The following is a 25702-nucleotide window of genomic DNA, read 5'->3' as shown; positions in this document are numbered from 1 at the left end:
ACAGACAATGCAAAATGCATCTCTCAGAGTACCAAAGAAAGAATGTTTCTGGGATCAGGAAGATGTAAGGACATCTTTTGTACCAGGTCCAACCACAGGTCACACTAATTAATACCCCCTCTCTAAATATGATCAATAGCAGATACCTAGGGAACAGCAGAAGAAAAAGCATACAGTAACATTTTTCCAGAAGATTTTTCCACGTTTGAGAGGTGGATGTCTCAAGCACCTCCTGAATCAAAGTGTTTTTATATATTCAGTAGCCCTAGATGGATTACTCCCCTCACCCCAATGAATTTCTCTAACTGCTTTCTGAACCAATGTAAACTTCTAGCATCCACAACATCCTGCAAAACAACTACAAACTCCATGAAAAAGTATTTTGTTTCTCTTGAACACACCACCTGTTAGGATTTTCTTTTTTTAATGCCTTCTAGTTCCTGTATTGGAAGAGACTAGGAATAATCATTTCACATTCACCTTTTCCATGCCACTCATGATTTTACCGACCTCTATCACATCACCTGCAATCAAGCTCTTTTCCAAACCACAGTCCTGATTTATTTAGTTGTTCCTCACATGGAAACCACATCTTTGTGGCCCTTCGCTGAATGTTCTCCAGTTCATTTTTAAAATGAGGGGGAGGAGGAAAATAGGAGAAAAGGAGAGAAAGATGAAACCAGTATGGCACACTGTATTCAAGATGCTGGAGGAACATGAATTTATATAGAAACATATAGATATTTTCTATCTTGTTCTTTGCTCCTCTCTTAATTCCTTAAGTTCAGCTTGCCTGGAGCACTACTGAACATTTGAGCAATAAGCAGACATTTTCATAAAGATATTTATTAAAATCTTATTCTTAAATGGTAATATTCAATACACATATTGTATGCAAAATTAGGATTGAGTTTTTAGCATGTGCGTCACCTAACATTAATCAACAAAGGATTTCATCTTCCATTGTTAACTGACCAGCCAACTTAGTATCACAAGGTCTTTCTGCCACACTTCTCAAACAGTCTCTGCCTGTACTACTGCTGAGGAGCTCGGCACTGTTAACACCCACTGATTTGAGATATCGCACATCTCTGCTGTCATATTCTGCTCTGTGAACAGTGACCATTTATTTTCACCTCTGTTTCCAATCTTCTGTTTTTGTTGCTCCTGCAAGGAAGCTGAATCTAAACACAGTACAATTGCTGGCACTTCGACAGAAATATTACGAACCAGAGGACAACTCAAAAAGTTGCTCGCTTCCCTTCTCTTTGGCTCTTTAATAAGCTGTCTCAACATCATGCTCTGGCATGACTTCTACCTAACCTCCACGATGCCAACTGAAGTTTCTAATCATTACTGTGTTTCCTACCCTTCCAGTTTCCACAGCCTCACTCACAGCACTACAGTCACTACCACCACTTTGACTGGCAGTCAGTAATACAACCCTACAACTACATACTTTTTCTGGCTTTTAGTTCACAGAGATTCTGGCTTGCTGACAAAGTCAATTCATTAATCTTACACAACTTGAATTTTCCTTTCTCATCAGTATGGTCCAAACTGTATCTTTATTTTGTACCTCAGTAATCCATTGTCCTGATTCAATATGAATATGTCAGTAACCTAGTAAAGTTACATATTTCAGTTACCTGATTTCTAACGCTTCGAAACTTGTGCAGAGGCACATAGGAATTTCAGTTTCTGTTTTCTAAAGTCCTGTTAAAATGGGACTTTAGTATAACTACTCTTAAAAGCTGATTTTTTTTATTTTTGCCCATTTCTTTCCTATCGTCTACTGGAGTACACAGGCTTGAGGGCTTTTCATGGCTTCTTCTCTAGAGGTTAGATAAGTGGAACACTGTGTCTTTTCATGCCTGCCAGCTTTACCACTTTCTTCAATTTAAGAATATATTCTCCTATAATCTTTTTAAAAGCACTAGCAGTCTGATTCAAATTTGTTTTTTTTGTTTTGTTTTGTTTTAGAAGAAAACCTCAAATCCTTTCTGAATAGCTTCCTTTATTCCAAAAGACTTCCCAGGTTCTAGAACCTCTTTCTTTCACCATTTCTGCAGCCACATCATATCGGCAATACTATCACCCTCAGTGCCCTGCCCAACAAAACACTTCCTGTTGCTCTTGCACAGAGGAGCTTTTATGCATATGCAGGCAGATATGCAGGCAGACCAAAAAAAAAAAAGAAAAGAAAAGAAAAGAAAAAGAAAAGTCAAAGTATCACAAAGAGTCCATTAAGATATATAGTTAGGCTTCGTTTCACCCAACTTTTGGTATCTAAAAGTCTGATACCCAGTTTAAGTTAGTCACCCTATCATCTCTTTATAGTAAATAGAGAAAGAAAAAAGCATCTCCAAAAAGCAATTCACTTAACAGATTCTGGGATGAGACGAATCATGCTCTGGGGCTCTCTTGATAAAATAAGGGCACACTTAATGTCTGAGCAAAGTTTTTGGAAACAGTATGATCACTGTATCTGATTGCCATGTTTAAGTGTTATTGTTATGCATACTAACAACTTAAATCATTACATACGTAGTACGGCAAGGTGAGAAAATTCCAGGAATTCAGAAATCTTCCATGGAGTTAATTCTGGTCTGTTGCACCTAGCAGTCCTAGTATCACTCTTCTTGTCATATACAAATTATTTATGACAAATACTTCTTAAGTGGCATTAGAAAGATACAGGCTGCTGTATCAAGATTGAGCTTCATCAGCAGATGCTTTATCATTGAAAGTCCTAATTTTGGACCTGACCCAAGGTCTTCTGAAATCAGTGGATGAGCCTCAAGTCAAAAAGCTAGTCCATAGCTTTGGTTTTGTATGTGGACCTAAGATTTATTTATTTATTTTTAAAAAGGTGTTCATTACATTGCCTTGCATTTTTAAAATAACTCAGTTTTAATAGACATGGAATAACTTATTATATAAAAAGTTACTGAAGGAAAGAACTTGAGATCTTTAGACACCAGACACTTATACAAGTACTGAGAATATCATACGAACCACTGTGAGAGAAAACACCAAAACATTTTTGGAAAGGATAATGAAATGTCATGTATCATCCATTAAGTTAATTCTTAGAGACGAAGATATGCTCTACGTGGAAAGCTGTTTATGCCATGTTTGCGTATTATGTGGTACCTATACCTTCCTATGAAATATCTGGCAATAGTCTGACACAAACAGGACCTTCAAATACAGAGCTGGGGGCGAGAGGGGGGCTAACCCATCTAACCCATTACATAAACCCTTCTGTTTAAGTGCATAATTGTTGCAGTTGTAACGATGATGAAAAGATTCTGTGTGCACAAAAGAGAACATTCATGACTCAAAACATATTAAATGACTATATTTGAACTTTAAGACAATTTATTACACCACAAAAACAAAGTGTGAAAACTGCCAGATAGTAAGGTATTTGGTTAGGGAATGCAAGTGCAACTGAAAAAACAAAGCCTGGAATGGGAGCAGCATCACAGCTTCAGCTGAGTAGAACACTCAAAAATAGACAACCATGACAATAATGTTTGGTAAAAGTAACTGTGTTTGGTTTCTGCCACCTATTGGCATTTTTAGCTAATGATTAAGAATCAAAGGACTATACCACTTGTAAGGTACTGCTTCTATTATCTTATAGGGAATGCATAGAGACGGTCCATCCAAATTATCATGGAATAATGACATTTGAAGCAAGTTTCTTTACGCAGTTATTTCAGTCTAATTTAGTCACTGCTGAAGAAAGAGCTGGGAACTTTGCTGGTCACAAAATACAGAAGGTGAAAAAGAATGAAAGAAACTGCTTAAAATAAAAATAGCAGCTTATTTTAGGATAAAAACAGGCATTCTAATCAAACAGCTCATTACTATTGCATTTGTTTTCAACAATTAAAGAACAAATTATCAAAACATATAACCTTCACTAAAAAGTATGTTTCTAGATAAATTATATTTAAAAATGGAATTCTAAGCTGTAAAGTCACCTGCATTAAAAAACAAACACAGTATCTGTGAGGTAGAAACTAACTAAATGTCCCTTCAATTCATATAGAAAATAGTTAATGTAATTTGCCTAGTCTTCCTACCAGTTATAATTAACATTAAAGAAGTCTTTTCTTCTTTGTCACCTCTCTATTCAGGACTTATTTGCATTTGTTTGTACTTGCTATCTGTTAATCTCTCTTAACAAATGACAACAATAACTGTTGCTATTATGCATGGAAATTAAACGTGTAGATAACTGTGTGAAGGGAGCTATTTTTGGGAAAAAAAAAACAGTATCAGAAACATGTAGCTCTTTATGTCTCTTGTTTTGCTTTGATAACTAAGCTATGGTCTTGATTTGTTTTAAATAAAAAACTTTTCCGTGGACATGCATGTTGCAATCAAACTCAACACATACATTATGTTCTGATTCAATTTGTTCAAGGGCATTATTGTTAACCCTCATTTGATCCATGCCTATTGTCTTCACTGACCAAACAAAACCAATTCTTCATTTCCCAGCAGCTATCATTGAGTCTTTAAATTAATTTGCAATAGATCAAACAAAATCATAATAGGAAACCTTCAGTTTTGTTATACTTGGGATCTGCAACATTGTGGAAAATGAAATGAAAGTTGATTAAAAAAAAAGAAAAAAAGCAACTAGCATTTCCAAACATTCTGTCTACAAATGCTTAGTTCAGTTCAAAATATAAAAAAAAGTAAGCAAAGAAAACTGAAGTAAATGCATAGTATAAAAGAAAATCCCTGAAGAGTATTATGTCCACAAACTGCAGCTAATGGGGAGAAATTTGCAAGTCAAAAGTAATTTTCTTTCTTTCTAAATCTGTTCCTGAGAATTTAGCCTCTCTCATTCTAGTGATCAACAAGCATTATAAATATTACCCCAAAATAGAGACAAGAGGTTTTGGAACAGCCTTTAAAATAGAAGTTGCAAGAGTCAACGACATACATTTATAGAGCTTTATCTTAATAGTTTTTACAAATTACACTTCACAATACAGTTTGGTTGCTTGCCACAGCAGAAGACTGGAGGTGGCTCTCAAAGTCACTTCAGCTCTCTATCTATGTTCCTGCTTCCAGACACCCTGGACACTGAGGGACTATGATGCTTTAAGTTCACAAGCAATGCAAAAATGCAGTAGTAAAAAGAAGAAAGCTGCGAGCACTGAAAATTATTTAGAGATCACTGTCAGTCACTTTGGAGAAGAATTCAAAATGTAATTAGTGCTTGCCTTTCATCAGTCTCACTCTCCATTGAAGAAAATCTTAATATGGATTTTAAAAATGGGATCTTGGTAGATGATGTCCAGTCTCCAGATGACTGGAATATCCAACCTAAAGCCTACTGGATCCAAACCCCATGGTTTCCTCAGCCACCATAAAAGCTAGAATTATCACTTTATCTTATCAAAGTATCCTAGAAAGGGAAGTGTGGGCACACTACTTGGACATGCTTTCCTAGTTAACCATCACGAGCTTTCTGTTCTTGTCACTGATCACCAAACTGGCTTCTGGAATACTGAATGTGAGAGACAACAATGAAAATTTTCTGATTCAGACATCAGCTCTCCTTTTGCATGGACTATGCTTACAAATGCATTTTATTTCCACTAATTCCAAGAGCAGAAGCCTCAAGCCCCTTTTTCCTGTTACAGTCTATTTTATGGATAGTGTTGCCTAAGTGGATCAGAACAAATCTGGTGAAGGTGACTCTAGATCCTCTGGAAGGATGAGGTTTACCCAATACACAATAAGTGGCTAAACTATCAAATTTACTGATACCCTCATGCCAGTGTCAAAAGGTTGATGGTTTTTATGAATAAGTGTCTTGTGGCAATAGTGGTCTAGATTCAGTGACCTGAAAGTTATCACTTCCACTTGCCACAGCCTGTTCTACAGCTCAGGTTTGTTCTCCCCGTTCCACATGTCTTATCTCTGTAAATATCTGAATGCTGGGGGGGGGGGGGGAAATGTATCAGCATCTCAGAAATTGGACCTTGAGCCAAATCCTTGGCTTTAGTAAGTGTCTTGACACTTGACACTTGCTACCTCAAGTGTCTTGAGTTAGATCTTTTAAGAATTACATTGCCATTTTAGACTTGAAATGCCAAAGGTGGTATCAATACCCACTCTAAGACAAGCTACTGCTGTAAAGTCAGGGGAGTTTCTCTGCCGTGTATCAGAAACTCATGTCCTTGAAGTAATTTCAGCTTCCAAGAACCTTCTTTTTTTAGGTCAGATCAAAGAAATACTCCAGTAAGAAAAGTGACTGGAACAAATGCATTTGCACCATGTTGGTGAGACATCTCATCAGCAACAAAAATCTGAATGACAGTGTGAGGAACTAGCATCATGCACCAGAATTTCAGTACCTAATACAGACTTGAGTGACACCTGCTACTGCTGCAATCCAAAGAAGAAACCCCTCAGGACAGGAATGCTATCACAAATAGTGAAACAAGATTTCACATGGGAAACCCACTTACTGAGCTGAAGTCCAGCATAACTCAGATTCCTCAGGCAACATCCCAGTTTTTCCATGGGAAACATTCCTGGTAAAAACCTCAGAAGACCTCTCTCCTGAAGAAACCAATTCTACTACTGCTAGACACAAGAAAAGCACAGACTTGTTCAATTTTTGAAAGGGTTTCTCAAGATGGACTCAATGAGAAAAGGCTAAGATAGGCATAATCAGAAACACACTATTCTCATCTACAGAAAGAGTAACATGCCTATGAAAGTTGGAAATTCTGCCTTTAACACTGCAATCATGTCACAAACACACTCCATTATCACAGTAAAGTTTCAGTAGTATTTGCGCCAGCTACAGTTTTGATGCTTGAGTATCAAATCAGTGGAAAACAGCATCATGGTTTTCCCTCTTGATGTAACTGGCATGTTCCCTCTGATACTTCCAAAGAATGATTAATAGCAAATGAATAAACAGACCCCAACTCCCTGCCCCCCCTTCACCCCCCCCCCAAAAAGACACCACTTCCTGTATTTGGGGTTTCAAGGGCCTTCTCCAGGCATTATGTAGAAACTGATTTGGTTTCAAAAAGAGTTACTCTACTTTATGCAGTTTTTCTTTAAACAGGAGAAAGATTATGAATTCGGGTGAACACAGATTCATTTAAAGTGCACATCTACAGATCATCTAAGGTTTAACTAATTACTGAACTGGATGCCCTTGCTATGTCTGAGAACATATGCATTCATTCAGCCATCTGCACCAAAAACTATTGCTAGAAATACATTCTTAAGGATAGTTCAGAAGTTAGCAGCTCACGCAATTCCAACCCATAAAACAAGGCATTTCCAAAGCCAATAGAAAGTATGTGGAAACCTCACATCAGTCCAAAGAACTTTATTCTCAAGAAAAACCTGCCTCTAATGAGATTATCATATGCTCCACAGCTGATGCCTCTTTGTGAAGCTATGCTGTCAACTAAACTTTCTGTGGTCCCTTGGTGCCTGTCTGCTCTATATACTTTTTCTTACTCAGCTAGTTGTTTCATCCTGATTATTCCTCCAAAGCAAGTTCAAAAATACTTCAGACAGTTGCTTGATCAATGTTATGGATGAAGTAATTTTTTAGTGAGACTAGCAAAGGAATATCACTGGAGTACACTTTGACAAGGAGGGCTGCACACTGGTGGTATCTTAAAACACCTGACCCAGTTAAGTCAACATATCTCCTAGACAGCCTGAGCAGAGATGGCCATTCCTTTGGAATTCAGATACTAATACGAACACTTTGGAGACTGAATTATCAAATTTATAAAACCAGACTGGCTCAAAATATAAAAGGAATGTATTATGATGTCTAAAACCCACCTCTACTCCGTACGACTGATGCCTGGGCGTGGAAAAGCAAAGACAAGTAAATTCATCAATTTTAGTGGGTAAATTAATCATCAAGCTGAAATTTGGAAATAAACTTGTCAGAAAGAAATTTAGGGGAAACCAAAAAGAATACACTATCTCAAAAGAGCATCACATACAGAGAATCAGCTATGAGGCTTCTTTCCATCCTCATCCCTAACAAAATGACTGCTGTCAGTAACGAAGCCTTCATAAATACATGTGATAGCCAACTACTTCTCTGAGGAAAGAGACTTTTCAGCTCTACAGGATTATCTTGAATTACCAGAGCTTACGACTGGAAACAGAAAGACGACCTGCAGCAGTAGAAATGAAAATCTTATCTGTTTAGACATGTACAAACTTTCCTTTTTACTGTCAGTGATGATCTCCTCGATAAGGAAAGGGCAGGCACGCTCTAGTGACAAGAATCATACAAACAAACCCTAAAAAACACAGTGACAGAGTTAGAACCAATCAGTGACCCAGGTTTCCAGATCAGCAACTTTTTCAGGATTCTCCAAGGGAGGAGAGGAGATTTGATATTCGTCAAGCACAGACACCAAGCACTAATTAAAATATATATATATATCTGCGGGGCCATGAGAAGGGTCCCAATTGCCAAAGAAATCCGCAGGGCCTGCAAAACCCCTTTGCAGTTAGGTTCAGACAAATTTAGATCTCAAAGCAGAACATGGATAGATGCCAATTCCTTTCCGCAAAAGAGCTGGAATTCCTACTCTTTTATTATTGATATACTAGTTATTCCAACCTTCCTGTCCCTTTTGTTAAAGTTTTAACAAGAAATTACAGCAAAAGCTCTCTCCACTACTCCACTTTCTAAAAGAAGAAAGACTTCTTTACTATAAAGAGATCAAATCATAGCAAGTCAGAAGCCCATATGTCAGGTTCAGGAGATCCCATACCAAAGAAATGTCTGAATTTCACCCTAAAATTTCAAGACATAAAAGAATTTCTAAATGGAGAGTGCCTGCAAGTTTTCTTGAACTGCTATACATACCTAAAACTTTTATTGAAGTCAAAATCTTTTGAAACTGACCTTATCTAACTTATATTTTTACTGAAATCTAATCAAGGAAACAAAGGCAACCTTTGAGGCTGTCTTGTTTTAAGACTTTATACTGCTGTCCTCGCTGTAATGTTTAAACATCTTCCAGTAACAAATCCCTTTGATATTTTCACAGACTCTTCAACAAAATTATTTCATAAAAGGGATGGGTCAACAATGTGTTATTGATGTTGGCTGACTACAGTTTCCGCCTTTTAAGTTTAATTGGGATAGGTACCATGTTAAACATATTGTCAACCTAGCAGAAAGGAAAGATATTGCAGCATATACTTAGAATGCACCTTAGATTTAAATGACCTCCTCTAGAAGTTTAGCTTAACCCCCTTACCTGGGGGATGCTTAGTCCCTGTTCTCTGGTATTTTGTTATATATTGCAGATATCTGGGTGTAAATTCCAAGAAGCAATGCAAATAGTTTTAGTAACTCAGTGACTGAAATTTGTTCTTGAAATTTATACTCAAAACTAACAAGGAGTTCATTAAGAGATCTGATCACAGATCCAGTGTGTTATATGGCTATCCAGATCACAAACAAAGATAAGGAACTATTTTATCAGCTCCTGTCCATTGACTTCACATTCAGTTTTTTCATACAATAAACATTGCAGCTAGTTCCTCATCCAGAAAAAATGGGTTACATTTCCCAGTATGATATTTTTAGAGTCTGATGCTACCTGATCATCCAATTTAGGAGAAAAGTAAACAGAGACCACGACATTTCACACTCCATTTCATGTTGCCTCACTTCAATGGAAGTTGCAGATATCATTTCAATTTCTTTTTGAAGCACTTCCTCATTTTCAGAGCTTCTTGAGTTTTGGCCTATATAACTGATCTGAATTCAGCTGTGGGGATGGAGTAGATTAAAAAAAAACTCTCATAAGGAAAGGAAATCCTTTCCTGGATGGTTCATTCTGCTCCTCTTGAATTCACCACTTGCCTGAAAAAGCATTACCCAGGCTGACTAATGGATAGAAGTGATTTTTCAGGAAAAATACAGAACTGCCTCTTAAATGAAAGAATGGTAACAAGGAGATATGAATTGCTTTTGAAAGCGTGCTACTTCAAAGCAGCACAGACCATGGATGGTTGTTTATACATTCAGTATTATCATCATAGGAATCACATTAAAGGACATTATCAAATTGAAGTATGTTAGCCAACAACTTCCTAGTAGAAGGCAAATGATCACTTTACCACCCAGTGAGGCAGTACTACTGGCAAAAAGAAGGATACCCTCTCCAATATCTAATGAAACCTCCTGTTCTCAGACGCTCATATCTGTTGTCTCAGCTCCCAGGTAGAAAGCTGCCAGCTCGCACCGACCCAAAGACAGTTGTGATCAGTGGGACCCACACCCCTGAAAGACTAGGTGTGAAGATCCAGAGCAACCAGACAAACTGTAAGTGAAGATAATGCAGCTTACCTAACTTGCTACCATAAAGAAATTATGACAGAAAAAAACCCAACTGTTTCCTGAGTGAGTTTCCCAGCAAAATGTGAAGTGCCCTTCTATCCTGAAAAAGTTGATGATCATTAGAACAAGAGGAGTAGTGATGTAGGTTCCTAGTAGCCACTATGAAAAGTGAATCTTATCTTTCACATCAAACTGCTCTGACCCAAAACACCCAAAGGCAAGACCCATATCTAGTCCCCTTGAATATTATGGAAATTTGACATAAACTGAATGGAATTTAGCCCTACAAAAAAAAAATGCTGTCCCATAAGCATATATTTTTGGAATTTATTCACTACTCATATATAGTAAATACCCATTAATAAATTGGCTACCTCGAGGTTCTATCAGTAATATATTGATCCTGTGATACAAAGTAAGCCACAAACTGTCACATGCCTATTTTTAGGCTATTGAAAATGGAACTTTTTAGAATTTCAAGAATGACATTTTCTGATTTAGGATATTCAAAAATAACAGAACTTGAATTGCTTTCTAACCCAAAACTGAAAAGAAAAAAAAAGAAAGAAAGAAGTCATCCAAGACAGAAAAAACTCATTAATCTGTAGAAAGTATTACTCTCAGCAATATCTAGCATATCAGTTTGACCATTAAAATCTCAGAAAAAAAATCAGAGCAGAAGATAATGGAACAAGCAGAAACGCACCCTATCACCCCAAAAGAACCCAAAATGCTGAAGCTGAAGTACAAAATTCTTTAAACAAAATTATCAAACAAGACAGAAGTGAAAAATATCACGTAGGTCAATGTAAGAGTTTTACATGCTATTAAAAATTGATTTTTTTAAAAAAGACATCTTCAAATGTACAGTCATATGTCATTTCATCAAGTTATTTGAAACTTATCGATCTCATTTGTGCAAAGACCAGGCTCTGTCATCAACCTGCTGAAAGGATAATAGAGCACTCCAAACCCTTATGATAGGTTAGATGCAAACAGTGGCCCTCATTTAAACACATGTAATAGCACCACAAGTGGACAAATTCCAACCTTAACAATTGTACATTATATGATAAATTAGCAAGTGTGTTCTGCTTTACTTCACATCAAAGCCAATATCTTGATCTTGTTATCTTCATTTACAATAATGTTCTAAGAACCAAAATATGCACCCAAAAACATTAAGAAGTAGAGCACAAGTGTTCATAGACTAACATACTGCTCACAAAGACAGCCAACAATTACCACCAATTTTATTTTACTTTTGCAGGACAATACCAAAGCAGCTAAATTGGATTTCATGCAAGCAATGGGGAGAAGACATACTTAAAATGACTACATAAGGAAAATCACACTGAGAAAGAGATCAGTGAAAGAGGTCTTATGTATTTCTGTAAGGACAACTAAAACCTCTAGAAGGATATTCAAGTCTATTCTGTAAAATATTCTCCCTATTCACACAACTCAAAGCAAGCCCCATTCTTAGGCTATAATAGGTCACAACTAAGTACAGTACCTTGCTTCAGAAATAATTTTGCTTTGTCTGTCAACTGTCAACAAAGCACAAAGAGCTCATACAGTCCAGCCATGTATTGCTCGGTAAAGAATCTAGCAAATACAAACAGTAAGGACACAAGATTTCATAAGCTCTGTGCCTCTACTTTGGTTAGAAAGCTAAAAACACTCTCCTCTCCCTCTTCGTCCATGATTTCTCCCTCTCCCCCCTCCTCTCAAACACATGTACCTTCCTTGCTTTTTTTTTCCTATCACAGAATTGTTTTGTAGGAATTTCTGTACAACATTAGATGTAATAAAGAACACACAAAGAATATCTGATTTTAATCACGTACGTGGCAATAACAGTAAGATAGTCAGCTCAAGTATATATTTCCAGGATGTAACAAAAAAAAAAAAAAAAGACAAAAAGAATGTTTATGCAAAACATTTCCTTTTGCAACATGGTTATGAACATTTCTAAATACTGAAGGAGTTAATACATTTCTGAAAACTTTAAAAATAATAATGCACATAAAGAAATACATACATAAATGAGTAAGTTTAGAGGAGCTCAACAGAATAAAAGGTAATGATAGAGAAAACAGTCTCAAAAGTCTGGTCATCTTAAACCAGAAAAGTTTAAGGCATCACTAAGCAATGTTTGTTCATTTAAGTTTAATTATTTTCTCCTTGAGAATGGCACTAATGAAACTGAATATCTTTCATGGTTTCGAAGAGCAGTTTGAATAGTCTGTAAACAGGGCTGAGGGTAGACAAGAGAACTGGCTGAGCTGGGGGGTTGCTAGGTGATGCAGAATGTAAACCCACAAACTTGTTTAGGTTTACTTTGCTTTCATGCTGCTCTCACACAGGCTCTCCAAAGTTTTAAGAATTAATTTCCAGGTAGCTATTTAAAAACAAAAAGCCAAATAATTAAAAAAAAAAACCTTAATCCTCTTCACTTCTTCCCTAGCCTGCTCCTCCCACATAGGAAAAAAAATAGAAAAGAGGAAAGGAAATTCACAGCTATAAAGTGCAGGGAATCCATCACAAGGTTTTGAATATGAAGACAGGAAGAGAAATATTTTCTATATATGTGTATATGAAGAATTTTTCATCTTTTCAGATTAATTTTTACTTTTCTAAATGTAAATAAAAATGATTTCTAGAGCAATACTTTGGTAAATAAATATTTAAACTGGAAATGAATAATTTACTAAAATTTCCACTGCAGATTACAAAAGCAAACTTTTTAGTACATCCATTTGTTTCTATTTCCATCCTTTTCAGAGCTGCGGTTATTTTTTTATTTATTTATTTTTTAAGTATCTGATCAGAGCTTGTCCAGTAAGAGCACTTTATTAGATCATCAGTCAGAGGGTTTTACAAGCACCAAGAGCTATGGGCTCAAATGCAGCACATCAGTTTTAATAGCCGAAGGTCTAATAGTAAACTGCAGATACTGCTGAGAACTTTCCATGCACTGAACTCTTGAAAAAGCACCATCTCTCAAGCTTAAATGCAGCTGCCTCTTTCAATGCCGCAAATGGGTAAATTTGACAAAAAAGCCACCATTAAGACTACATGAAAGGCTCAAGACAACATCCTTTCAATGCTTTGTACTTCAGTAATCAGATGTACTTACTCACCCCCTCCCCCAAACCCGATCAAGAACTATTTCTGAATGGTAGGAAATAATTCCACTTTGTACATCTTTTAGTTAATCAAGACTTTCTATTCAGCAATTTGACCTTTTGTTCAAAACAGGATTATCAGTTTTTTCGCCAGTTACCAAGGGCGACTCGCATGGTGAACATAATTGCAATAATTTGCAAAACACCATGGCAACCCACATTACAACTAGGTAAATACTGGTCTTTTGTGCTACATTGTTATTTTCAGAGATGCTGAAGTCAAAGAACGAATGACAAATGAACACAAAATTTATATTTGCTTTGTCTCAAAAGAGAAGAAAATTGATAACAAGAATTGGGGGGAAACCGACTACAGCTGTAATTTCTAACTTGATTAATTAGGATGGTAACAGTCCTTAACAGTATATTCAACAAACAGCCCTGACTTAGTCTCTCCACCCACCTCTCTCTCTTTCCACACTACTACCACTAACCCCCACCCCAGACAAATTTTTGCAGCTAGGAGAACAAACAACTCCATTTGCTCTTTTCTTCAACTTAATGGAATCCTTAATTACAGAATATTGTTCTCCTGCTCTTCATTACACTGAAAACTGAAAGTGAGAGAGAGAAGGAGGAAGAGAGTGCCAAGCAGACAGGGGAGCTACAGTCATCTTATCTGCCTTTCCTTTTTTTTTCCTTTTTCTTTTTTTTGTTCACAACGGATCTAAAGATGAGATAGCATTTTTTTTTTTACTGTATTAGCAGCTGTTGTATAGCAGATAATTAAGTAAACTATTTAGTGCTCAACTTCTCTCATTGGCAGCTTTAGTAAAACATGAAAGCTTATGTCATGTCATGATTAAAACCCAAAATCAGAGAGGAAGTAACTGCTTGAAAAGGAAAATTTACTCTTAAAATCACCAAATTGGGTGGTTTCTGAGACAACACTTACTGTATTAAACCATTTGCCTGTAAATAATATTACGTGTTTAATAAACCAGCTAATATTTTTTCCTAATTGTCTTTATAATTTTACAGACTTTATTGTTACAGTATAGGCTTTAATTAGGACTACAAGAAATCACATTAAAAATGAATATAATATTTCAGAAATAGAAGTTACAAATACAGAGGAATAATTTTGCTTAAGAAAAAAATATTTGCTGAAAGCAGTCCAATACACGGTACTAATTAGACTTAAAAATAACTTGACTAAATATTACTGGTGCATGGGTTATGTGCTGAAACATTGTTATGACACAAATTGAAAGGCTGAGAGTTTAATTTTCATGATGCCATTAACAAGTTATGTCTTTATATATTCTGCCATCAGATGTATGCATATGGTTCCTATAAAATTCAATGGCACCCTTCAGTAACAAATGTTCACATACAGAGTATATGAAAAATACATTAAGCGACAAAAAGCAGGCAATCAGAAGCTAGTGTAATCCTCTTTCAGTTCCCTGCACATACACATCATGTATCAATCTACAGTTAAAGGACCACATCTTTAATTCTCATTAAAGGATTGAATTGCCATTAGGATAAAACAGGTTTTAGAGACTACTGCTGTACACCTACATACCATAAACACTGGATAGTATGTAGTAAAATGAAAGAAATGAAAACAAAGTGCTAAAGGCAACTGAATCCTGCCCCAAGGAGCTGAAAAATACTACTGCCTCTGCTGCAGAGATTTGCTGTGCTGCTGAAAAAGTTGCTTCAACTTTACCAAGAGGACTCACAATTGGAGGCTGCCTGAGAAATCAGGCTGCTTTCGTTGAAATGTTAAGGTCTACACTGCTGAAGCTTCTGAGTACACCCAAATGCACCCCAGAAGCTGCCCTTGGAGAAGTAAACGATATACTACGCTGCATGCTCCGAAAAATCAGGTCCTTTGCATCACAAATTGGGTACCCAAATTTATGAATACTTTTGATGTTCGTATTTCTATGCCTCATTTCTCTGAGAAATAAAAACAATAATTTGTCCCCTCATTTTACAGGGCTCTTGTCAAGACGTTCTGTAAGAGGCACGCCATGCCAGAGTGAAGTACGCCACAGAAAGCTCCATGAGAAAGACAAGTAACTCTAGGCAAAGTTTCAGAGAGTGCACTCAGTACAGTAAAAGACATCCACTAAACAAGGGGGAGAAAACACATATGGTCTAGCAACTTATCTAATAAGTGCTGTCCAACCTATAGGCCACAATCTAATGAAAAAAGAGAAAGGGATAACATTGTAAGACGTGCACAAGAGACCCGAATAAGTAAGAAGGCAGTATTAATTTTAGGATTTCTTAAACCTTAAACTTTCAGATGTCCAACATTGCAGTATCAGGATCATGCTTCTAACTTTAAATAAAAATGCTGCCTATATTTCTTCAAAATAGGGTTTAAAGTTATGCACACATTTTGCTGCTTGAGCTAACAAAGTAACCAGTAGTAACAGTGAATTTCTACTTTCTCTGCAAGCTACACATTTTGGCCAATATTTGTCAACGGCAGAGGTGGGCAAAAACTCAGGAATTTCCTTATACGTACACTTATACTTTTTTTTTTTTTTTTTAACCATTCACTCTCAAATATAATTGTTTGCTTTTCCTGTCCTAATTTCTACAGGCCTATCTTCATCCATGACTGACCCCTCATGCTATTTATCTCAAGCCTACTTGCCCATCCAGGTGTTACTCTTACCAGTGGATTCCCAATTTGAATACTCAAATTTAGCCATTTCTACTCAATTCAGCTTCTTTGCTCTTAGTTTCCGCTACATCCACTGAGTTTCAGTTCTAGTCCCATGTGCCAATTCTAGCCTCTTTGCTCACCCAGTCTTTCCGTCACACTTCCTAAACACAAATTCCAACTCCCTCTTAAAAAATCTGCTTCCCTTTGCAAGTGTATCATGCCCAGCTCCTGTTCCATCTCCAACTGAAACCAATGATTTTCTTTTCTTATCTGCTTCTGCAAAAGTCACTGACACCCTAGGTCAGACACTCATTTTCTGATCCAGGATCTGAAACTTGTTTCCAAAACCCAAAATCTGACTGCAAGGAATCTTGCTGAACATTATAAGGACTCTACTGCTAAAATACAAGACAACTCAGCTTAGAATATGCAAAAAAACTTTTCTTAAAGGCTTAGAATTACCAAATTTGAATGGATTTTCACAGCAAGAGAAGATGGAACCTATAGAAAAGAAGCAGGAAGGAAGAAATGTATACTCAGCCTCACAGTCAAGTGTTAAGGACCTGAAGCAACTGCCATTTCACATATGGCAAGGTCACCCGAACAACTTTAACACTGCTTTACTGCAGTATCATGCAATAAGCAAGGGATTATGATTAAGGCATTTTCATGCCTACGGGCTACAGTTAAACTGATCTGAGTCACATCAGACTTCCTCCTCTATTCCTCCTCAGACGATCACTACTGGGCCTAAATGAAGATGCTTGATGGTCCTCATTAGGCAGGTTCATATGCCAACATGTAGAGATTGCAACTGCAACTCCTGTTTTTATAATAGTTTGATTTGGAATAATTGAAATATTACCCCAACATACTTTATTCTGAGATAATAAACAGTTACTCCCCTACTTAACTCCATCTTAATTAAATGTGCCCATTTTCCTCCTGCTCCTCTCATTTAATTAAACTGAGCACCAAGCAAGAAACTGTAAAGTCTCAAAAATCCTTTTGGTAAGTGTCCCGAGATGGCTAGGCTCTCCTGTCCCTTTCCTCCTTAGCCTCCCCTCAGCTGCCCACCCATTTCTATACCTACTTTCATTACCTTCTTCCCAAATCTTTCTCACAGTCCTTTTAGCTTGCAGTCTCAAACTTTCTTTTATGACTGCCTATTCTTTTTGACAGACATCTCCTCTTTCCCTCACGCCCACGACTTTATTTACCTTTCCCACTACACTCAGATTGCATAGTTCTACACTTCTTTAGGAGAGACTGATTTTTTTTCAGCAGTGTCTGCTACCCAATGCCATATCAATCTCCACATTTGATAACAATGTTCTTCTGAGGAACAGTCTCCATACACGGCACACTGTCTAGGTGCAGACCAGAGACTGTGACAAGATGGGTCAGAGGGAGATGGAATTTCAAGGGAGAGTTTAGCATATTTTCTATCAATAATTAAGTTTTTTCACGGGGTTACAAATTAGGTGCATCTGATACTTCCAAGAAGAACAGAAAGCACTCAAGTATCTAGGCTGAGCTGCCCTATTTTGAGCACTTAAGTCAAGCCAGAAAAAAATAAAAGCATCTCAGCAGAGCTGTTGTGGATTAGTTTAACATGAAAACCAATATATTGTTCTTAATCTTGAAAAACGCTAATCCATTTTAGCTGAAATTTTCAGCTAGAACTCAGTTTTAGACAGATTTGGCATAAAAATGGCAGGCCAGACATCTAAAATGAGTCAATGTTTTAAGTAATACAAAACTAACACCAATGTAATGCATGCTAAATTTTATTAACAATTGCTTTGATGCAGCTAAGAAAAAAAAAAGACAAGGATTCTGGGAAAACACCAACAGAAAGCTTTTTGTGCTTTTTTAAAGAAGTAATGCTAGCCACTGCCACATTTGCAAAGAAAATACTGAAGACCAAGTCAGTGCAATCAACTGGTTGATGTTCTTGCTGCGTTTCAAACAGGAAGGTTCCAGATATACAGCCAAAAACTTTATTTAATAGAATTTTTGGTAGAATGAGCTATAGAAATACTCGCAAATATATATATATATATATATATATAAAATTATATAGATACATACACACGCACACACACTGATATAGAAATATAACAACTCACTTCAACTTGTATGAATAGAAGCAAATTACGTAAAATAATTACTAAAAGTATTTTCAAATGGAGTATGTGAAGCCAGTCAGTACTACCCCTTAATTACAGAAGGCAGACACAACCGTCTGGAATGGGCAGTATGACTACCCAGGAGGAATAGCTGAAGATGGGGCCATGTCAAGAGTAGAAAAAAGGGCTGCACAAAATAGGCTTGCCTGCATCTGTGGAAGTTTTGCTCAGAAAAGTTTTAGAACCTCCCTCTTTTGAAGATATTTCAAATTCAATCGATTAGATAAGATCCTAAGCAACCTGATCTAACATCAAAGTTGGACCAGCTTGGAGTGGGGGGTTGGACCAGATGACATCCAGGGGTTTCTTCAACCTAAATTATTCTAAGGTTTTATGATCCATCTTACCTAGACACTAGAGTAGCCAGATTACTAGCCTACTAGAGTAACCTGACGGACTTTAAGGTAACAACACTCTTGTGTGGGCACTAAAATGGCAAACTTGACAGAAGTAACAGGCCTATCACAAACTCATTGAACTGAAAAAAACCTAAGAATGTGAAAGAGAGAGTTTGCTGCTATTTATACATTGGTGATAGACACAGCAAGTGAAATGAATAGGACATTTTTGTTGCAGAGAAGAAATTTTACTTAACTCAGATTTTTAGCAAATTATGTAATTCATATTTAGGAAGGACAAACAGGGTAAAAAACAGAAGGTAAAATCTGATCCTTCAAACACACTATCCTTTCTTTTTTTTGAAGGTTACTTGCTACTGAGACCTGCAGAACCTCTATAACCAACAGCTCAATACAGAAATAAATAAGGTCCGCTCTCCAACTGCAATCTGTTGAGAACAGACCTAGTTACTTGTTATTTACTGTCTGCTTCATAAGAAAAGAAAAATTTTGCTGCTATAGTTTTGCTGCTTTGAGCTTATGGTAGACATACATCTTGTCCCAAATCTATAGATCTAGTATTTTCTAAAAATTAGAGAGAATACTTGATATAAAAAATTGTTTGGATTTCATTATGACAGTTAAAGAAAAATTAGATCATTGAACTAAAAGGTGGTGACTACTCAGCAACCAGTATTATGACCTGATTATATTTTATATGGGCAGTACCAATCAACTATATGCTTGTTGCTTCCAGAGAGTCATTTTTCTTAAGGTTAGGAAAATTACAAGCAAATTTTAAGTCAGTGAAATATATGAAACAGATTTATAAGAAATGGAGAACTGAAGGTAGACAGATGTCAACATAAGTCATAGTTTTTCTGAAGTAGAAAATTGGTAAGCCAAATTAAGACAGATATTAGTGAGAATATAAGCCATCTTTGTAACTTAAAAATAACAGAATTGTTAACAGCACAGAAGAAGCAGAAGTGTAACTATTTTCTATATTATGAAAGACCATAGTAGCATTCTGGTAGCAAATAAAGATGAAGAATTACCTTTCAGGTAATTCTTAATTTCTTTATTTTAATAAAATACTGAATAGGTCTTTAACATATTTCAGGCCAGCAGAATTCATACAATGCTTGTATTTAAAAGTCCTTACAGAGCTGACCAAGATGATCTATTGGACCTCATACCTGAAGTTACCTCAAAAGACTGAGACCCACAGATCTGCAAGAGTGCTAATGCTGTAATATTTAAACACACAATACTTAAACACACAAACCGGGATGATTCATGTAACTATCTGTGCACAGTAGGCTGATGTTAACTGGGAGAAAAACAACAGAAAAACTGTTAGGAACTTTAAGTGACCAAAAATTAAAGGACAGGAATGTAATTAACATCAGTCAATATGCTTTTATACAAAACGGTCTCAACCAAACATAACAATTCATTCTTTGATGAGATTACAAGTTTGGTTGAAAAAGACAGATGTACTATAATTAATCTCTTGAATGGTGTTTGATTTACTTCCAAAGAACACTGCAATAGAATTAGCATTACACTGTGTTAATAAAGTACATGTGAAATGGATTAAGAACTAGAAAGTTGAAGTGTCTCAAAAATCAATTGTCCATGAGACAAAGTGATGACAGTCAAGTAAGTATCTGTCAATATGGGGACAGAGAGGAATTCTGGTGAAGTATCAGAAAAGAAAGGTTACACTCAACTCTTTTTGACATTTACATCAGTGATTAGTAGGAGAGAGGGAAAAAAATCAATTCAGATAAAGTTTACAGATAACATGAAGGCAGAACGGTAGATAATGATAAGCATGAGGAAACTGGTTTGGTAAACTGTGCTTATTCAGAATAAAATACATTTTAGTACAGCCAAACAAAAACTACTGTCTGGGAACAAAGACTAGGTTCATACCTACAGAACAGGGATACTGTATCCCAGGAATTATCACCTGAAAAGGTGTCATGGTAGGTAAGTAATTCAACATAAGGTCTCAATGCAGACATAACAAGACGTCGAGATTTAATACTGAAGTATCGTGTATGAGTACTGAGCTGATTTTCTGCAAAGATATTGGTGAGAATGACACTGGAATATGCAGTTCTGGTGATAAGAATTTTTAAAAAGCTGAGAAGTAATTGGTACAGTAAAGAGCTATAAACATTTAAATTATAAACACACAAAATTTCGTAAACAACATTGCAAAAATGTGCAACACTAACAGACCTTAAGAGCACATTCTCTTTTATCTATCAAAAAAGAAGACTGAGAGGTGACTTGATTAAAATGTATAAGTATACTCATGGGGAGAAAAGAATAGGCAACACAGGGTACTTAAATCTAGAGAAGAGAGAAGCAATATGAACCAGTGGTTAGAAACTGAAGACAAACAGTTTCAATCTGGAAATATGGCACACTGCAGATGATCAGCCAATTCAATATACTACCAAAGGAGATAACAAATTTTCCTTTTCTCGTCATCTTCAAATCAAGACCATTTACATTCTCAAAAATAGATTTTAACCAAAACCAGGAGTAATCATGAGAAAAATGAACGGACTAATTACACAAGGAGTCAGACTTAAAAACAGGATGAAAATCACTGAGACAGTTCTGTACTACTGTTGGCAATCACTTCATTTATCCAGTTTCATCTTAAAAACAGAGTACTTTTTGTATCCCATTATTGCTAATAGAAAGGCTACTTAAGTTCTTACTCTTTTGATGGTTATAAACATTCTTCTAATATTTAGATTAAGTGCACTCATGATAAAACTGTATCTGTTTAATTTACAGAAGACGACAGAACTTCTCTGCTAAGCAGCATCTCAAAGTCAGTTGATGATTTAATATCACTGAAAACTTCAGCATAGCATAGCTTAAACCTTCCCATTAGCAGAGGGAAAGGTTCTAGTAGGAGCAGATGCATCCTGAGGTCAATGCATGGTTGTACACTTGGTCTCACAGACAGGACTTTGGCTTGCATGACTATGTGAGGAATAAAGACTGGTGGGAAGTAAGATCTGTTTGCCAAAGTGAGGCAAGAGCATCATTTCCATGAGGCTTGCTAACCTAGCAAGGATGGCTTTAAGCTAGCTTCTTCAGGGATGGTGACCAAGGCCTGGAGAGAAGTCATAGTACAGGCAGCAACAAGGAAACACCCAGCAGACAGCACGATGGGGGAAGCTCTCATGTTGCCCTTGAGAAGCCTCATCTTAGAGCCCAGGAAGGTTATGGAGCAAATCCTCCTCACAGTCATGTCCAGGCACATGAAGGACAAGAAGGTGATTGGGAACAGCCAGCAGGGACCAAAGGCAAACTGTGCTGACCAACCTCACTGACTGCTTCCTGTGACTCTGTAGATGATGAGAGGAGTGGATGCCTATTACTTTGACTTTAGCAAGGTTTTTGGTCTCCCATAGTACCCTTGTAGCCAAAGTAGAAAGATATGGTTTGGATACACAGTTACAAAATGGGTGGAAAATTGGCTGGACCACTGTTCTTCAAGGATTAATCAGCAGCCAGTTACAAGTGGCACTCCTGAGCAGGTGATGCTGAGGCCAATTTTCATCAACACCACAGACAATGAGGTGGAATGCTCCCTCAGGAAGTTCACAAATAACACCAGTTTGGGGCTAGTGCTTGATACACTCAAGGAGAAGGCTACTATTCAGAGGGACCTTAACAAGCTGAAGAAATGGGCTGAAAAGAACCTCATGAAGTTCAACAAAGGCACATGTAAAGTCCTGCATCTGGTGTGGAATAACCCCATGCATCAGTACTAGCTGGGGACTAACTAGATAGGAAGCAGCTTTGCAGAACACGACTTGGAGATCCCAGTGGGCACACTGAATATGAGTCAGCAGTGAGCCCTTACAGCAAAGCAATGACATACTGGGCTACATTAGCAAGAGGGTAGCCACCAAGTTGAGGGAAGTTATTGTTCCCTTCTATTTGGCACTTGTGAGACCACGCCTGGACTAGTCTCCAGTTTTGGGCTTCCCAGTAAAAAACTGGAGTCCACTGACAAACTACAGTGAGTCCAGTGGGGGGTCACCACATTGGTCAGGGGTCTGGACCAAATGACATATAAGAAGAAGCTGTGAGAACTGAATTTGTTCAGGCTTAAAAAGAAAAGGATAAAAAGGTATATTATGGCTGTCTTCAACTACCTAATGAAAGGCTATAGAAAGGACAGAGCCAGATTCTTCTTGGAGATGCACAGTGAATGGACAAGAGGCAACAGATACAGGTTGCAGCAAAGATAATTCTGATTAGGTATCAGGATTTTTTTTTTTTTTAACCACGAGAGTGGTCAAACATTAGAACAGGTTATCAAAGACCAAAGAGGCTATGGAACATCTGTCTTGGAGACAGTATCTCCACTAAAAACGTGGCTGGATGAGGTTCTAAACAACCGGATTTAACTTCCAAGTTGGATTTAACTTCCAAGTTGGATTTAACTTCGAAGATAGCCCTGCCTGAAGCAAGGAACTGGACCAGGTAACATCCAGAGGCCCCTTCCATCCTAAATTCCTCTATGATTCTAGTTTTTGTTTGGCAATTATTTCAGATGTGGATAGGGGAAAGCCATTAATTTTGTTTTGATACAAACTAAGCCAGATGTTAAGAAGAATGAGCGGGTGGCCATATTGGTTAGTTGAGACTGTTATCAACAAAAGAAACAGTACAATTCCCAATGTTTATCCAATTTTTCCACAATCTCCTGAATTGACTGTAATTCATGCAAATGTAGTAAGAGTTATTTGATGTTTGATGCTTATGCTGAGTCACTCTCAGGGCAGCCCTAGGGAACAGATAACGGAAATGAAATCTTTGCCTTGGAAATGCATTTCAGTGAACGTTAATTGATTATGGCTTTTCTATTATATAAGTCCAGTGCTGGCAAATGCCCACTGGTCAGGTGCAGGATAGCAGTACCTGGTATACACTGTCTGAGAAACACTGTTTGAAGTTCTAAGAATGGTGTCCACCTTTGAGATATTAGCCTAGAGACAGTAGAAGAGAACTGAAATGAGTTAGTGTGACACTGAATGATGACAGAACTACTTAAGAGAGAAACAAAATCAACTAACATAACCAAAATATTACACATGTACTGTGTCTGGGCGTGGGGAAACAAAATCAAAACATTAAAGCACCATATGACAACTGAAAAAGTTCCCAGGAAACATGCTCATTTATTAAAAGGAAACATCATCCAATCAGTCAGAGCTGTGTATCACTAGAAGAGGTAGAATAAAGAGAGTGAGAGGGATAAAGAGGAAAACAACCCACACCATCCCCTCCTTTCCCATGCCATCCCACACTATCAGCAGCAAGCCTTTGGGCTGCCGTACATGATTTAGTCCACAGAGGTAAACCAGAAGAACACTGAGAATGTTTTAGTAGATGCTCTCTTCTCATTCTGTACGATTAGGAATACGTGATCAAAGACCACCTTAGGCCACTCTAGTTGCCTAAGTACTACAGGCAAAGACTGCTATACCATTTATATATATATGACTCAAGGAAGAACATTATCTTTTTAAAGAGGAAAAATTAAGATGTTTAGGACAATTCCTTATTATCCAATATGTTTAACCAGAATAATCTACCTTGACTCCTCTGAATAGTTACTTCTGACCTTTGAGAATTAAACATCTCTCTCCTCAAATACCTATCTTAAAATGGACATCTCTGTTCTAAGCCAGGATCTTATACAACATGTAAGCATGAAATGATACTTTCATTCATGTTAGAGCATTTTGAGGGTTTTATTTTTTAAACTAGCTTCAGCACAACTCAGCCATGATTAACTTATCAAGGCTTGTGAAGACAGCACTACAGACAAATGAGAGAGGTCAGAGGATGGGGAAGGTGCGCAAGAAAATAAACACAGAAGACTAGGAACAATTCAGATTATTTAGACTATGTTTCCAGAGAAAACCAAATTTCTTCCAATTGCTTCCAATATTCCATCAGATACATCAGTGATACACACACAAAACTGTTGTATCGTCTTCCTTTCTCTCATCAGACTGAAATTCAAGTCAGATCACAAATCCATATGAAAAGAAAGTGTCTAAAAGTTTAAACATATATTTTCAACAGTTTTGGTATTTTTTCTTTGTTTATTTTCGCATTTTATTTTTAATAGAATAATGATCACAAAGATCATGCATTGGGATGGGTATTCAAGAAGTCTGTGGCTCTGCCATAGACACCTCAGAAAAATCACAGCCTTAAATTTCCTTGTACAATGTGTGGATAATACTTTCTGTATGTCTTAGAAGCATTTAAAAAATATACTAATTTAGTAGGGTCCCTGAGTTACTATGGTAATAAGCACCTTGTAAAGCATATAAACACATAAAAGGTGTTTTTACTCCGTATCGATATTCATCTATTCTACTATGTTATAAAACACATGAAATAACAGAAACTGAAAAAATCAGCCAAGACGCTAATATTGAATGTGGCTTCTTACAAGAGAAGGGCTTTTAGGGCACTAACAACAAACTTTGCATTCTGCTGTGATGTTGCTGATTTTTAGGGCAGAAACTTCATACAACCCGTACCTGAAAGACATTTTTCTGGGTAGACAGCATATTATAATATTATAGACACAGTAAAACTAGAAGATTTAATGTCTTTACATCATAAAAAATCTGGTCTGACAAATGCAACAATTAAGAAAAGTTATTGTTCTCTGAAAATAATATTTGCAACAACCACCTAACAACACATAAACATAATTACTAATTAAACAAAGAAAGATATATTTTGAGAGGAAATGACACTAGGCCCATGACAGAAAATACTACATATGGATATATGACAACCTTCAAACCAGTCCTGCAAAGGGATCTGCTTGCCTCTGTATTCTTGTAAAGCGCAGAGAATTCAATGGCAAGCTGACTCCTGAGCCA

General features: G+C 36.8%; 1 protein-coding gene across 2 annotated transcripts in view; it reads right to left on the bottom strand.

Annotated features, from left to right (window-relative positions):
* Positions 1-25702, bottom strand: part of POLA1 (DNA polymerase alpha 1, catalytic subunit) — a 216034-nt gene that overhangs the window by 70794 nt on the left and 119538 nt on the right. The window lies entirely within an intron of this gene.

The sequence above is a fragment of the Apteryx mantelli genome, chromosome 1 (assembly GCF_036417845.1).
Source record: "Apteryx mantelli isolate bAptMan1 chromosome 1, bAptMan1.hap1, whole genome shotgun sequence".
NCBI classification, from domain to species: domain Eukaryota; kingdom Metazoa; phylum Chordata; class Aves; order Apterygiformes; family Apterygidae; genus Apteryx; species Apteryx mantelli.
This window is presented reverse-complemented; position numbering and strand designations above follow the sequence as displayed.